This window comes from Cavia porcellus, unplaced genomic scaffold, assembly GCF_034190915.1.
Source record: "Cavia porcellus strain 051 isolate PalLab524CR breed Dunkin Hartley unplaced genomic scaffold, mCavPor4.1 scaffold_25, whole genome shotgun sequence".
NCBI lineage: Eukaryota > Metazoa > Chordata > Mammalia > Rodentia > Caviidae > Cavia > Cavia porcellus.
This window is the reverse complement of record NW_026947508.1, coordinates 30,065,292-30,080,841: the sequence shown is the minus strand read 5'-3', so window position 1 is coordinate 30,080,841 and position 15,550 is coordinate 30,065,292. Positions and strand designations below refer to the sequence as shown.

The 15,550-nt window shown below is 35.8% G+C and overlaps 1 pseudogene; it reads left to right on the top strand.

Moving 5' to 3' along the window:
• The window catches only part of LOC134470271 (zinc finger protein 684-like), an 82,537-nt pseudogene that overhangs the window by 17,214 nt on the left and 49,773 nt on the right, over positions 1-15,550 (top strand).

Sequence of the window (15,550 nt, the reverse complement as noted above, 5' to 3'; positions counted from 1 at the left end):
CATGTTTATGTTGAGAGATTCCTGGCCATGTGTGGTTGATAGTTGGAAATACCTATTAGGAAGTCAGGAGAAAGGTGTGGGTTAGTGATCTAGTTAGACTTAGGTGATATAGGTGGTCATTGAAGCTGTGGCTGTTGATGAGATTGACTAGACAACAAATACAGAAATGGAAAAAGGACATGGCAGGAACCTAAAATTTTCCAATATTTAACTTTTTGTAGAGGAGAAAGACCACGTGAAAATTTGTCTTCTAAGTCCACACTAAGCTTTTCACAAAATATTTCTTTCATCTGACCATCTGGATTTGTTTTTACCGCCCATCTTGAACTTCTGAGATAGGGAGGTTAATGACCGCTTACCTGATGGTTTTGCTTTTTACCTGTCTTCTTTTAGAGTTAAATTCAATATTTATGATTTTATTTCCTCTTCATGTCTATTTTAATAGTTACACTTCTTTGCAAACCTTTTAGGAATTGCTTTTTAGATTTACTGTATATGTGTCTTACTCTGTTCAGGCTACTATACCAAAAACCATAGAGTAAGTAGATTTCAAAAAATAGACATTTCTTGCTCACAGTCTTAGAGGGTAAAAACTCCAAGATCAAGACCTGGGAGATTTGCTGACTGAAAACTAATGTTGTGGTTATAGTGAAGTAAGGCCCTATTTCCTCATTCATAAATGGCTTATTGTAGTCTTACCTGATGGAAGACTCAAGTGAGCACCTAGGCTTCTTTTATAAACACTAATCCCTTTCATCAGGACAGCCATCATGACCCAGTCACCTTCCAAAGCCCCTACTTCCAAATATTGTCATGTTGGGAATTTGGTTTTAACTTGGGAATTTTGAGGGGTGCACATTCAGTCCATTGGAAGTTTTAACTTACTGCCCTCTAACTTCAAGTAGTATAAACCATTTTTGTACAGCGTAAGAACTTTATATAAATTGTTCTTCCAGTTGCTTTCACTCATCTTTTGTGGGTTACATTTTACTTTTTGTACATGGTAACCCTATAATTTATAATATTGCATGCTCATTTTCTATATATATCTTGTTCTGTGCTTTTCTCTGTGCCTGTATCTGTCTTCCTCTTTCTGGTGGTGGTAGAGATTAAAATGAAGGCCTTTGTAGTGAGCTGCATTTCCTTTTAAAAAGGATCTCTCTTAAATTGCCCAGCCTGAGCTCAGGCTTGTGAATTCCTCCTGTCTCAGCCTCTCAGTGCTGGGGTTACTGATGTAGGGATTACTACCATACTGGGTTATATTTGCCTGGATTTTATTTATTTATTTCTTAAAGCCATTACAGGCAACAAAAAATATTTTAAATTTACCTTCATGTCTGGTATTCCTGGCACTATTTCATTTTATAGATCAAAGTTTCCGTTTGGTTTCATACTTAACAGCTGAAGAACTTACTTATATAATTATTAACCAGCTGATATTACAGGAAATTGTTTCAGCTTTGTGTGTATGTGTGTAGGACCTTAATTTGCTTTCATTTTTGAGAGATATTTTCGCTATACTGTAATTCACATTTTTTTTTTCTCTTTTGAGCATTTTAAGGTATCACTCCACTGTTTTCTGACTTGCAGTTTTGGAGGAGTTTACCGTAGTTCTTATCTTTATTCCTCTATGCATGATTTTTTTTTTGTCTCTAGCTACCTTTGAGATGTTTTCTTTATCTTGGGTTTTAGTGTTTTATCTATAATGAATATAGGAGTGCAGTTTTTTTGTGGAGGGAGGTGGTGCTGTGGGTCAAACTCAAGGTCTCACATATGATAGGCAAGCCCTGTATCTGAGCTATACATCTTTCTGCTTAGTGTTTGGTGTTCTTTGAAAATTTTGCATGTGTGGGTTGAAATCTTGCATTCTTTTTGAAAAATTCTTGGCTGTTAACTTTTTCAGACTTTCATTCTAATTCTCTTTGCTTTCTTCTTCTGAAATGTTAATGTATTATTCCATAGTTGTCAGATGGTTTCTTGAAAACATTTTTTAAAAGTTTTATGCACGTGTATGCATTATGTTCTGATCTGTTTTCAAGTTCTCCAAGTCTTTCTTAGTTGTGTCCAGTTTACTGATGAGCATGTCTAAGGAATTCCAATATGTTTTTTAGATTTGGAGGCTGTTAGGAATTAAACCAAGATCTTGTGTATTTTAGGCAAGCACTGGCATATTGAGCTTCACCCCGAGCTGAAAATTACTAATAATCTTGCTTATATTTGTTTGTTTTTTACTAACATTGTTTTCCTTACAGTTCTCATATATCTGGAAATTCCCTTTCTCTTTGTGCAAAATACTGCCCCCACCCTTTTTCCTGCTGGATCCCTTAACATGTTAATCGTATTAATGCTTTTTGTGTGATGGTCTGTAATACCTACGCCTGAGCTGTCTCTTGTTTGAATTTGTTGATTATCTCTGGACAGTGGAATTTCCTTTCTGTTCTGTGTCTTACTCTTAGAAATCAAAACCAGGGCTATGTGGGTATTAGGCAAGCACTCTGCCACTGAGCGAAATCAGCAATCATATCTGATACTTTTTGACCCAAGTAGCAGATAACATATGTAGCAAAATGATAGAGACTGAAGCTAATAACATTTGTACTTGTAAAAAGGACAAACATCTTTTTTTCTCAGTCCATTCATGTGGGAAGTTGAGTCAGTCTGTTCTTGAGCAAAATTTGGGTTTTGTTGGTGGTGACTTTGTCTTTAGTATACTACCAACTTTGTATTCCTCCAGTTATAGGTTCCTGTTACTTTGTGCTTGGTCTGAAGTCTAGGTACTGTAGAATTTTTTCATTTTTCCCTCTCTTTAGATTTAATTGTGTCTTCCCACCTTGCTGTAGATGAGAGTATCTCTCAATGCTTTTGCCCCTCTGTCAGTAACCTGCTGCTGTAAACTAGAACTAGGTTTTTGATAGGAGCAAGGGGTTTCTCTATTCTGTTGATACAGCCTCAGGCCCCTGAACTTGAGGGTCAGTCCGTGTCGTGCCCCCCCCCCCCCAGCGTTTCTTTCCCTTAGTCCGGACTAGCCTTGTGTCTGTAGTTGCTTTTAGATGGGAGGTTCCTGTTCCATATCTGTCTGTAGCAGACCTCTGTTACAGAAAGTAAGGGGTCCTGGACTGAAGGTTGTTTTGTCTACCTCTGTGAGGGCTAAAAAAGATTTTGGTTTTGCCTTTTCTAGCACACCAGCAACTCTTTACTTGTGTCCTGGGAAGGAGTTTCCTATCTTTCCCTAGAGACAGAAGTCTTTTGTTTCTATTCTTCCCCCAGAAGTAATGACTCTGCCAGAGTTTTATGGTTGAGAGATTTTGCTACCTCTACTTCAAATTTATGTAATTTTTTTTGTCTTTTTTTTTTTCTTTGTAATAGTTTTGAAAGATTGGTGGGCTTTGTAGCTTCTTTACCCCTAGTCTCGTAGTGACAATCACCTCTTTCACTCCTATCACTAAGGGAGACTTTTTTGGTTCACTTAACATCAGTCTTTCTAACTGGTAATAAAGGCTTCATGCAGAACAATTGAGTAGAACTTCCCTTGTTCCTGGAGCTCTTGTTATCCCAAACTGATTTGGCTTTTAAAATTTGAGCTGATTTTTTTATTACCTGCTTAATGGTTGCCAATTTTTATGTTTATATTTTTGGGTTTGTTTTTTTTTTTTCCTTTTTTTCTGTGCTCTGCCCAAGGTAAGAAAGCTTGACTGTCCAGTTTCTCCTTGCATAGCCTTTTCCCTCTTAGGAATGTAGCTTGCTTGGCTGTCTTGCAACCTGAGCTCTCTGGTGTGCTCAAAAATAGGTACTCTCCCCCCTCTCTTTTTTTTTTTTTTTTCTTTTTAAAGCTTACTCAGTATTTTCATGCTGTTTATATCTCAAGCAAAGAGACTTTCCATTTAAAAGTTTTAAATTGCTACTTTGGTAATAAGATAGTGCATTTATATTCTGTGTATAACTTTTCAAAGTTTTTAAATCCTAGAATTGCCCTTTTGAGAAAGAGATTTTACTACAGATATTCTTAGATTTCTGAATTTTATATTAAAAATAAAATTACCTCAAAGTTGCCATTGAAACAGTGGTAAATCACTTGAATCATCTTGCCACCAAATCCCCCACCCTTTGGGAACAAACAGAATTATTTGGGAGTAAACTTTGGAACCTATAATTGAGAAGATAAGGACTTTGAGTATTTTTTGTAAGAACTGAAGTTCCACGTTTTCATGAACAGATTTTCTATTTCATAGACTCTTTAGATTTCCAGAGACATTTTCCTGCCACCTGTTTATTCCTTTCTGATACATTTAGGATACTAGACCTTGCTTGTCCTCTGTTGCTAGTGTCTATCTGCCCCTACCCTCTCACCTGTCTCTATCTCCCCCCACTGCCGTGTATTTTCTTACAAATATAATAAGAACCTAACTGGCCTTTTTATTTTTTCTGGTGATGCTGGCGCTCAACCCAGGGTCTTGTGTGTGCTAGATAGATGCTCATCTACTGAATTATACCTTATCTGTTAACATTTTTAAAAACTGAAAAGGTGGTACACTTGTACCTTGTACTGTTTGGACCTAGCAGGAAGTTTAAAAAAACAGCAACAAAAAAAGATAATAGTTATCACCTAAAATCCCACACAGAATAACTTCTAACATTTTGCATTCTGGTTTGTTTCTAAGAATAAATAAATTTAAAACTACAGTTAAATTCTTGGTATGTATACAATTTTGTATTTAGCATTTAATATTTAATATTACCTCACAGGCATCTCTCTGCCTTACAAAATGATCTTAAACTTTTACATTATTATGGAATCCACTAGAAATTACCTTTACTTGTTACCTTTGTAGTATTTGTAATTTGAAAGTCAGAAAAATTTAAAGCTTATTTTGAAAAGCTTATTCTATTTATAATTATATCACAAGGTATAGAAATAGTTGTTTTTGATTCTGTTTTTAAAGATGGGTTTTTTGGATTCCATTGACCCAGTGGCTTTTCTCCTTTAATTTCAGAATTCCATACGTCATAATCTGTCACTCAACAAATGTTTCCTTAAAGTGCCTCGATCCAAGGATGACCCCGGAAAGGTAGGATTCATTTTCTTAAAACAAAGCAGTTGTATTTTCTATATGTCTCTGGTCATGTTTGAATCTTAAGAATTTGTCTAGTTGATCAGGAAGTTTTGTGAAATAGCACCCCTACCCTATCTCATTTAGTTGGTATGCTTCAAAGACCAACCAGTTAGGTAGAGCTTTCTTTTTAAGCATTAGGAAATTAGTTAGAGAGCTAGTGCTTTGTTATTGTTTATGCATTCTAATTCTAATGTGGTCTTTGATTGCTTTAAGTGTTGTGTATTGAATCAATACAGTGTTTGAATTGCTTGTGAGGAACCACATAGATCTGTGTGTAATTTACAAAAGGAAAAGTATTCTAACTTTGAAATAAAGTTGTTTCTATGTTAATATTCTGTTTTCTTAGTGGCTGTGTTTTCTTCTTGATTCTGTTTATCTTCTGTCATCATCACAGTTTCAGCATTTTATCTACAGAGACATTTTTGTTTGCTTCAATAGCCATGTCAACTGTAATGTGGCCTTAAGTTTGTATAGTGGCTTAGTTTCTAAAGCTCAGAGTACTTGGTTGGACCATGTTTGGTTGATAATTTACCGTGATAATTTACTAGATTACGATTTCAAGACAGGATAACTGTTGGCAAGATACCTTCTTGTTGGGGTGATTAGGCTTTTTCCTTGTCCCTGGAAGAATATTTCTAAAACAAAGATGTGTACTTTGTTATAAAATATCATCTTTTGTTTTTCTGATGTTACCATTCCAGCTGCAGTTTACTTTATTCAAGGCTCAGTGTGAGGAACATCTTGAAGTTTTTCAAACATAACTTTCATGTGGTCTTATTGCATCTTTTTCTGTATTTCTCTGGCCAAGTTCTTTTCTTTGAAAATTGGGTTACAACATTAGGTCTTTGAAGCTTTGTTTTTCCATACCTCAGTTGAGTTTGTTGTTCCCTTTTTTTGGTCTCTGTTTCTTTGTAGCCTTTTCATTGTTACAGTACCTCCTAACTTGTCTGTTTTTTTGGACTCCCTTGCTCCAATTTATAGTTACTTTCACACAGTAGTTGTCAATTTTAAGAATGTTAACTACAGTGATCATACAGTGTCTGCGTTCTCCAACTTTTAATTCTTCTTTGCCCTTAGGTTAAAGTCTAAACATATGAGGTTGTAGGGATAACATGTACTGTGCTCACTGTTTAGCCCCAGTCGCTTGCACAGTGGCTGGTAGCACTGAGGCATCCTGGTATGACTGTATTGGGGCCTCTACCAGACTGTTAACTTCCTGAGGTTATAGATGGAGAATTTTTCATTTCCGTGTTAAAGTACACTCCTGTGTAATACTTTATAGCACTTTGAGTGATCTGACCAATCAAATGGTTATCAAAACTGAGTAGATTATTAAAGTCTTATTTTTTTGCCTATATTTATAACTAAGATGTGACAGCAATTGGTGGCAAAATTCTTTTCCCTTTAATACTGACTTATTATCATGAATTAGAATTTTCTATATATCTTTCATTATAATTTTTTATAGTATATGTAAATCATATTGAAAAATATTTTATTAGAAATCTGAAGGCTAATTGGCTTTTATAAAGAATTAGTTTCAGTTTGATTTTTTAGAAAATTAAAGATAGTAGAAATGAAAAATTAATTCACATGAATCGTATTATATATTAAATTTTGTTCAATTGAAGATCCATTTTAAAAACTTATGCTGATAGGCTAATGTTCTTTAGTGAGAAGTTAAAGCTGTTCTAGTTAATGAAATAGTATGATGCAGTAATGCAGATGGGGAAAACATATTACTCTTTGAAGTTATTCTTTTGGAATAATGCTTATGCAACTGATTCTTATTGCAAGAGTAATGTGTAACTGAACAAAATACAGAAATGAATTGACCCCTCAGATTAAGCACTTGAACTTTTACCATTAGTGTCCAAAGTTAAAGTTGGACAACAACAACAACAACACATCGTTGTTCCCATTTATTTTGGTCACAAATGAATATCATTTGATCTTACGAAGAACACTTACAGAAATGGAGTCACTTTTATTTTTGGTCTCAAATGAAGTTTAAGCCATTGTTCTCATTGAATTTTGGTGAAAAGTAGATGTTACGAATATGATTTTACAAAATACATTTATCTGAGTTGAAAATCTTTTTTATGTCACAATGAGATTTTGTTCAAAAAGAAAGCAAAATTCCTTTGCTTTTAAAATGCTTTGAAAGCCTTACTTGTATCCCGTTTTATAAGAGTAAAGAAACTAATGCCAAAAGATAAGAAGTGAGTTAGATTTGTTGTGGAGTTAGAACTCAAGCGTAATAGCCAGACTGACTTGTTAGTCACAGAAACCCATTATAGATTGACTTATGGGGTATTTCAGGAGAAAATGAAGCTAGGTTCTTAAATTATATCATCACAAGTGTTTCTTTCCATTCTTGAGTTTTGCTGCCTTTTCTGATGGCTTTCTTATTAGCCTAGTTAATGGCACAGATGGCTATTTGCAGTTTCTGGTTTATGTTCTGTCAGTTTAAGTAACTGTAGGAAGAGTATATCTTTTGGTTTTCTTTTAGTGCCCCAGCTCATTTGGAATTACAGCAGAAGTCTTAGAATAAATGCCAAGAAAAAAATCTTGGTTTTTAGACTAATACTTTTTTCCAGTATACCAATCTTCTTTGAGAGAGAGGCCAAAATGTTAGTTAAGTTTTGGTACTTATGAATTGTTTTTTCTTTTTGTATTACAGTGTTTCCTGGCAGTTGAGGAGCTTTTCCAAAACCACCCTCACCACAGTGGGAGAAAACCATTGAGCCAAGGTGGGGTGGGAGTAGATTTTTGGTATGATTCTTGGGTATGGGGTGGACTTTAACTCCTTAGGATTTTGCTAGCTGTGATCCTGACCCCAATAGGTCCAAGAAAGTAGAACTAACTCATATAGCATCTTCTTCTATATATATTTTCATAGTATAGCTTCCTGTTCTTTGTATTACCAGAAAGGTACAAAGACTAGCATAGACTTGAAGTGTGTTGTTGAATTATAAAGGTTTTATATGACTACTTTTTTTCTTGCTCAATTCTTCATGTAAGAAATCCACGTCATAAAAGCCATTCAGGTGCCCTCTCATGTACATTGATGGTCTGAAAGCCATTCACCTCTGTTTCTTGAAATTTGCTTCAAATAACTACATTATTGTTGCCTTTAAAAAGAAATACAACCAGGTATAGTGGCACCCACCTGTAATCCCAGCATTTTGGAGGTTGAGGCAGAAGAGGACTGCTATGAATTTGAGGCCAGTGTCTGCATAGTGAGTTCAGTTAGCCTGAACTATTAGTGAGACTCTGTCTTAAGAAACCAAACAATAAAATAAAATACATACATACATACAAGGAAAAAAAGTACAAAATAAAATTATATTTTTTCATTCATGATTTTTCTGCTTTTGTGGAGGTGTAGATTTCTTTATCCTCAGATGTAACCCTTTTCTCCCTGCCTATCCTCCCATTTGTCTTCATTTTTAAAATTCTGTCTCTTACTATTTCTGTTTTCTTTATTTTTGCTGACATTTTGATCTAAACCTTTTTTGTCTTTTTATTGTGTAATGTATAATACTTCTTAATTATTTTGAAGATCAACATTTTGCTCACATTATGCAAGAGAATCAGTTAAACTTAAAGAAAAAACAGTTCTCTTTCTTTGCTTTCTAGCTTAATGTTTTTCAGCCTTCTTTCTCTTACTCCAGTTAGTGGAAATGATACTTTGACTTGTAAGGAACTAAAGGATCATAGGAAATAATTTCAACAATTGCATAAACAATTAATGACATACAGCTTCTAACAGAACTGAGAAAATTAGTAAGAAGTTTAAGGCCAGCTATTAACTACAGTTAATTCAGGGTAAACAGAAGAGCTTTTTATTTTGCTGGTGTTGGGAGAAAGGTCTTTATTACCTGGACAGGAGAAATTATAAAAGTTCAGTGACTGTAAAGATTGGGGTTTCTTGGTTTGTGGGGAAACAAATATTGTTAGAGAAATACCTTTCAAAATTTCCTACATATGGATGAAATTGTCAGCTTTCGTGGTTTTAATTTATGGTAAGAAACCAGTTTGAGCGCTGGGAAGAGAACATGACCAAGCTTGGCTGAGGGACCAATCAGAACAAAATTTGGATAGAATTAGGAATTAGAAAAATTAATATAACTTGGGGACCAAGAGTAAAGAAATGGATTTGGGCCAATGAGTGAATGTCAAGGCAAAGATGGGTTATGAGAATAAGATAAGTCATTAGACAAACCAGGGTTAAAAAGCCAAGAGTGAGCATAGATACTCACAAGATTTGAAAGATTGAATTAGGTAGAAATGGGGACTAGATCAGTGAGATAACTTTGCAGAAACAAAAGTGCTGTACCTGTACTAGAGCCCTGATGTTGTACTGCTGGTCAGAGCAGTTTAGTTGCAGCTGCTTTATATTTACATATGCAGCATTTTCTGTTCTAAGGCTGGAAAAGAACATTTTGTTGTTGTTGGCCTTTGTAGTTTCTTTTTAAAGATCTAAACTACTTTTAAAAAGTAATATTTAACTCAAATTAATTTTTAAAAATTACGTATAATAAAACACTATATAATTTTAGTGTATAATTCTGACAGTTTTGGCAAACACACAGTACAACCATTACTGTGATCAAGGTTAGAATAGAACTCTTCATTGTCCTTTGGTAGTCATCCCTTACTGAAATTTCCCCAGACCCTGCAACTAGTGATGTTTTCTGATCTTATAATTTTACCTTTTGTAGAATGTCTGAAAATAGCACTCATGTAATAGGTGTTCTTTTGAGTCTGCCTTCTTTCTTTTAGTGTAATGCATTTGAGATTCAAATGCATGTTGTAGACATCAGTTAATTCCATTTTATGGTATATATTCCATTGTATAATTTACCATAGTTTAATCCCTATTTGAAGACCATATAGTTTGTTTCTAGTCGTAAGTTCATTTGACTGTCAAGTTCTTTTCTTTTAGGGTAAGATTCAATAATCAGTTTAACAAATATTAAAGCATAATACAAGTAATGTCATATTAAGTGGGATTGTGAGCAGATTATGATAAACATAGGTAAGGATCTGTGTCTTAGAAGTTCATTGTGATACAGCAAAACCTTATCTCCAATTTAAAAATTGTGAAAGGATTAGGTTAAGGTACTGTGATTTAAAAGCAAAATATGGCTGGTTATTAATTATTTAATAGGGCATATTTAACATTTAGAGAAGCCATTTATAGTCAGTATGCTATTTATATTTTAAAATCCATTAAGAGTAAATTCCCTAACTCTTTCTCTTAGGCAGTACTTAGCTACACTTGGTAATCAGTGTATTTATAAGTGATTAAAAATCTAGATTTGTTCAAAAAGGATTTTCTAGGAAGCTGAGTTGGCACTGGAATAGTTGTTCAGACACTCATGCAGCCAGTTAGCCAGAGTATCCTGTCTTTGACAGAGTACTTTGTTTGATCATTAATAGTCTGTTTTTGTGATTTGAATAGTGTGTGTTTAATCTCCTGCCCAAAGTAGAAGCCTGTCAGAATGAAAGACAGGTAACAGATATAACAAATACACATGAAGATTGAAGCTGAGATGTATAGTTATTTTATATATAGTACATGCAAATAAAAATAGCACTACAAATAGCTTTCTAAAATGTTGAGAAAAAAACAAGACAAACAAACCTTTGAAAATGGATTGCCAAATATAAACTTGGAGAAGGAGAGAAAAGATTAAGATGTAGCATGAATCCTTTTAAGTCACGGACAAAAATTCTGGTACCATGCCTGAAGCTCTTGAAATAGGTGTGCCTTAAGAGCTTAGAAACAGCGGAGGATATTCTATGCTTTTAATTTACTAGTGGAGGGTTAATTGAAGTATAACATTCATAGATTTAGTCTTTTAGGATGGTTAGCTACTTATGATAGAAATAGCTCTCCTCAGGAGTCAGAAGTTAGTGTTTGCCTCTTGGATTTATTGCAGATACGTTGTTTAAGCCTACTTTCAACCTGAGGTTTATTAAAAAGAAGCCATACATTATGTGATAAAGCTAAGGTACTTTGTATAGTCATAAAATTTCAACTAGAAGTAAAGTATCAGAAAAATGTCATGCATTTTATTTGAAGTAATAAATATTTTATAAGATAAAGCCATTTAAGTTTTTTATGTCTTCATTTTTTAATACATTTCCTATATTTAGATTACTTTAGGTTTCCTGACCGTAATGGACTTAGCTGTATTTGTTTGATATTTTCTAAATCAAAAACGTCGTCTAGTTTTCTGTGCCACTCTTATTCCCTTTAAAATTAATCTTGTAGGACTTTTTCCCTCATTACTGGGGATTGGACCCAGAGCCTTCATACTAGGCTACATCTCATATCTTTTTAAAATTTTATTTATTTTTATATCTTTAATTTTTTTTTCTTTTTTGTCTTTTTCCTTTTTATCGGTACCAGGGATCAAACTCACGACTGCCTGCTTGCAAGGCAGGTGCTTATGCCACTGAGCTAAATCCCCAGCCCCTTCTTTAATTTTTTTATGCATGCAAGTCTGATTTATTTTACTCATGGGTATAGTCTTTCATTTCATCCATTTACCTATAAAATGCTCAAGTTTATTCTTTTTATAGCTGAGTAGTACTCCATTTTATAGAAATACCACATCTTTTTATCCATTCTTCTGTTGATGGGCCTTTGGATTGTTTCCAAGATCTAGCTATTAAAAAGTGAGCTACTATAAACATGGGTGCACATATATTGCTGAGGTATGATGTTTTCAATTCTTTTGGGAAGATATCTGGAAGGGGAATAGCTGGGTCAAATGGGACTGCCAATCCTAGTTTTTTGAGGAGCCTATATACTGATATTCAGAGTGGTTGCACCAGTCTGCATTCCTACCAACAGTGGAGAGGGGCTCTTTTTTCCTCACAGCCCCTCCAGCATTTGTTATTGATTGATTTCTTCATAATGACCATTCTTTTTTGGTTCTGGGAATCGAACTCGACCTTGTGGTTGTGAGGCAGGCACTTATGCTGCTGAGCTATGTCCGCAGCCCAGTAATAACTGTTCTTTCCAGTATGAGGTGGAATCTCAGCATTGTTTCAGTTGGCATCTCTCAAATGACCAGTGATGCTGAATATTTTCCATAAATTTATTTACTGTTTGTATGTCTTCATCTGAGAAGGGTGTATTGATTTCAGGTGCCCATTTCTGAATTGGGTCTTTAAATTTGGGAGGTCTGATTTTTTTTTTTTTTTTTTTTTTTTTGGAGTTCTTTATATGTTCTCAGTAGTAATCCTTTGAGGAACAGCTAGCAAACTACTTCTTTTTTTTTTTTTTTTTTTTTTTTTTTTTTTTTTTTTGCCACAGTGTGAGTTGTCTGTTCACTCTGGTGATAGTTTCTCTTGCGGGGCAAAAGCTTTTTAGTAAGATAAGATCCCAGTTGTTGATTCTTTGTAATAGTTTCTTGTGCAATCGGTGTTTTATTTGTAAAGTCTTCACCTACACTAGTGTCTTCAAGAGTTTGCCTATTTTATCTCCCAGTAGACTTAATTTCCCGTTTTAATATTTAGATTTTGGTCCATTTTGAATTTAGTGCATAATGAAAGATATGGGTACAATTTTAATTTTTGGCATATGTAGAGCTAGTTTTTCCAGTACCATTTATAAAGAGGTTATCTTTCATCCAGTGAATGTGTTTGACATGTTTGTCAAAGATAAGGTGGCTGAGCATGTCTGGAGTTGTTTCTGCATCTTCTAATCTGTTCCATTGATCTTCAAGTCTGTTTTTTTTTTTTTTGCCAATACCAAGCTGTTTTTATCACAGTAGCTTTATAGTATAATTTCAAGTCGGTGATTGTGATGCTTCTTTTCTTTGTTGCCAAGAATTGCCTTTGCTATTCTAGATCTCTTCTGGTTCCAGATGAATTTTAGAGTTGTTTTCTCTAATTTTGTGAGATATGTTATTGGAATTTTGATTGGAATTGCATTAAATCTGTATAACAGTTTTGAAAGTATCCTTTTTTCAGAGTACTGTAGTTTTTGATGTAGAGCTTTTTTTTTTTCCCCGTCCTTTGTTAGATTGATTCCCAGCTGTTTCATTTTTTTGGGTCCAGACTAAACAATTTAACAGCTTAGTGAGATCTTGTAGCTGAAAAGAGATCTCTGTTCATTTCTCCTTTCGCCATCCAGCACTCTTTCTTTGTTCCAATAAAGAAATGACATCTGGCTTAGAAATGGAAAGACTCAGTGAAATTAGATGGTCATAGTTCTCCAGCATTACACATATAGCATTACACGTGAGCAGGCTGGAGCCATTTCCCCTCCTCCTAGGAGAAGATGCGAACTCTCAGGCTTTGATGAAACTCAGTTCTCTCAGATCCTTCTGAGAGCAGACAGAGCTTTGGGTTGCACAGTCTCCCATCCTGTGATGTCTTTAAGCCTTTTCAGTGACACGTGGTGAGAGGTGTATGTGATCCATGGTTTAAGAAAACCACTTAGCAAACAAGCTGCTTGTCCTAGCAGATGGTGAAATAGCAGAGGACAAATATGGTGTCTTGATAGGCAATGTCATAGAGGGGAGTCAGAGACCTAGCAGCACTGCAGGGAAGTGATTCAGTCAGCAGATTCTGATAATTTCACAGGGTAAAATTTGAGTGGTTTACATACGCCGCTGTGCCCTGCAATTGAATTATTGTTTCATATTGGTGTCTGTTCATGTACTGCTGCTTTAAATGTTAAAAGACATTGAAAGTCACTCGCTCCCTCTGATGTGTGAAAAAAGACATGCACATCTCTGTCACTTTGTAATTTGTGTTGCACCTCGGTGGCCCTCCAGGCTCCTAGTTTAGGTTTGTGCGTGGGAGTTCTGTCTGGACATAGAACATGCAGGCTTTGTGCTGTGAGTGTGTGCAGAGCTGCCTCTGGCTCTCCCTGTGGACTGAGTGGACTAGGCGGGGGTGTGCCTTGGCTGCCTCTTTCCGCTCCTCACAGCATTCTGCATGTAGGCTTTCTTCTTTCACAAATGTGCGAAGCCTAAGAAAGGCCCAAGCCCTGCGCGAGCAGTGCTCCATGAAAGCCATCTTGGAGGAGCTGATGTCTTCCCCTCTGACCTGTGAGGAAGCAGAGGAGCCCAGCTACTGAGTGTGGCCTGTGAGCTGCACGTCAGAAAAGGATTTTGAGTTCTGGTCTCAAATTCTAAAACTTTTACACATCTGCTTCTCGAAGTGTGTATAAAGTGTATTATTCTCATACCAGGGGTTTATGAGCCTAGAGGCAGTGCTGAGGGTGTGTTATCATCAGTAAAAAAAATTTTTTTTTGAGACAGGGTTTCACTATGAGTTCAGGCTGGTCTTGAACTCACTCTGTAGCCCAGGTTAGCATCAAACTTGCAGCAATCCTCTTGCCTCAGCCTCAGGTGCTGGGATTACAAGCATGTGCCACCATACTGGGTATCAGTGATAACCTTTTTTCCCCCTCTTCCCCAGCGATAACTTTTTATAAAGATCAGAAGGGTGTCAGTCTTCAGCTCTGGCATAAGCTGCTAGGAATACTGGAGATCTGTCTTCACCCCTGACCTGACAGCTGGGGAGGAACATATGCTTATGTGTCCCGTGTGTCCCTCCTCCTCCAGGACCAGTACGGGTCACAAGATGCCTTCTTATTTCCTGTGACCTCCATGAATAAGATCCACCTTGAACATTTGACTTCCTCCCTTGGGGAAAGGGCTTTCTGTGGCCCTTTCTGTGATCAGAACTCAGTCTAGTGGATCTTTCTGTGATCTTACTGGGACTTTCTATTTACTTGACCTCTCACTGTGAAATTATTTCATCTCAATTTCTCTTAGGTCAAGTCACTTTATAACTTCTAACTCATTCTTATAATTTTCCAGTGTTAACATTGGCCATCTTTTTTCACTGAATGGAAAAAAGTTTAAAGGGGAGCTTTTGTATACAGGTAATAGGCTACTAGTTTAAAAAGCCGTATACTAAAATGACAAAGAATATTAACAAAAATTCCTGAAGAGATACTAAAATAGTATCATAAAATAGTATCTATGATGATATTATTTTTCATTTTTTTGCATATTCCCTTCTAGTTATTATCCATGAACATTTTTGTATGCTTCATTTTATAGGTGATATTGTATCAGAAAATGCCCCCCGGCCCGGCCATTATGCTTCAGTTTGTTAGTTGCCCTAGTGATCGAGGCTGTTCTAGTTCCAGCTGCTTGTGTCTCTGAGAAACGGTGGCCACTGGTGCTGCATAGCTGGTCAGCAGGGTGCACATTGTATAAACCAGTCCCCAATTGACGAGCCGTTCTCCCTCTGTATTTCCTGCTTATTTATCCCATGTAAGCCCTAGATCACCAGCAATCAGGGCCTGATGTTTGCGAATGATCCTGATCAGTGCCTATAGATGTAAATAAATCTGCCTCCAAATCCTGGACGTCATTTTGGTGTTTCTGCTTGCT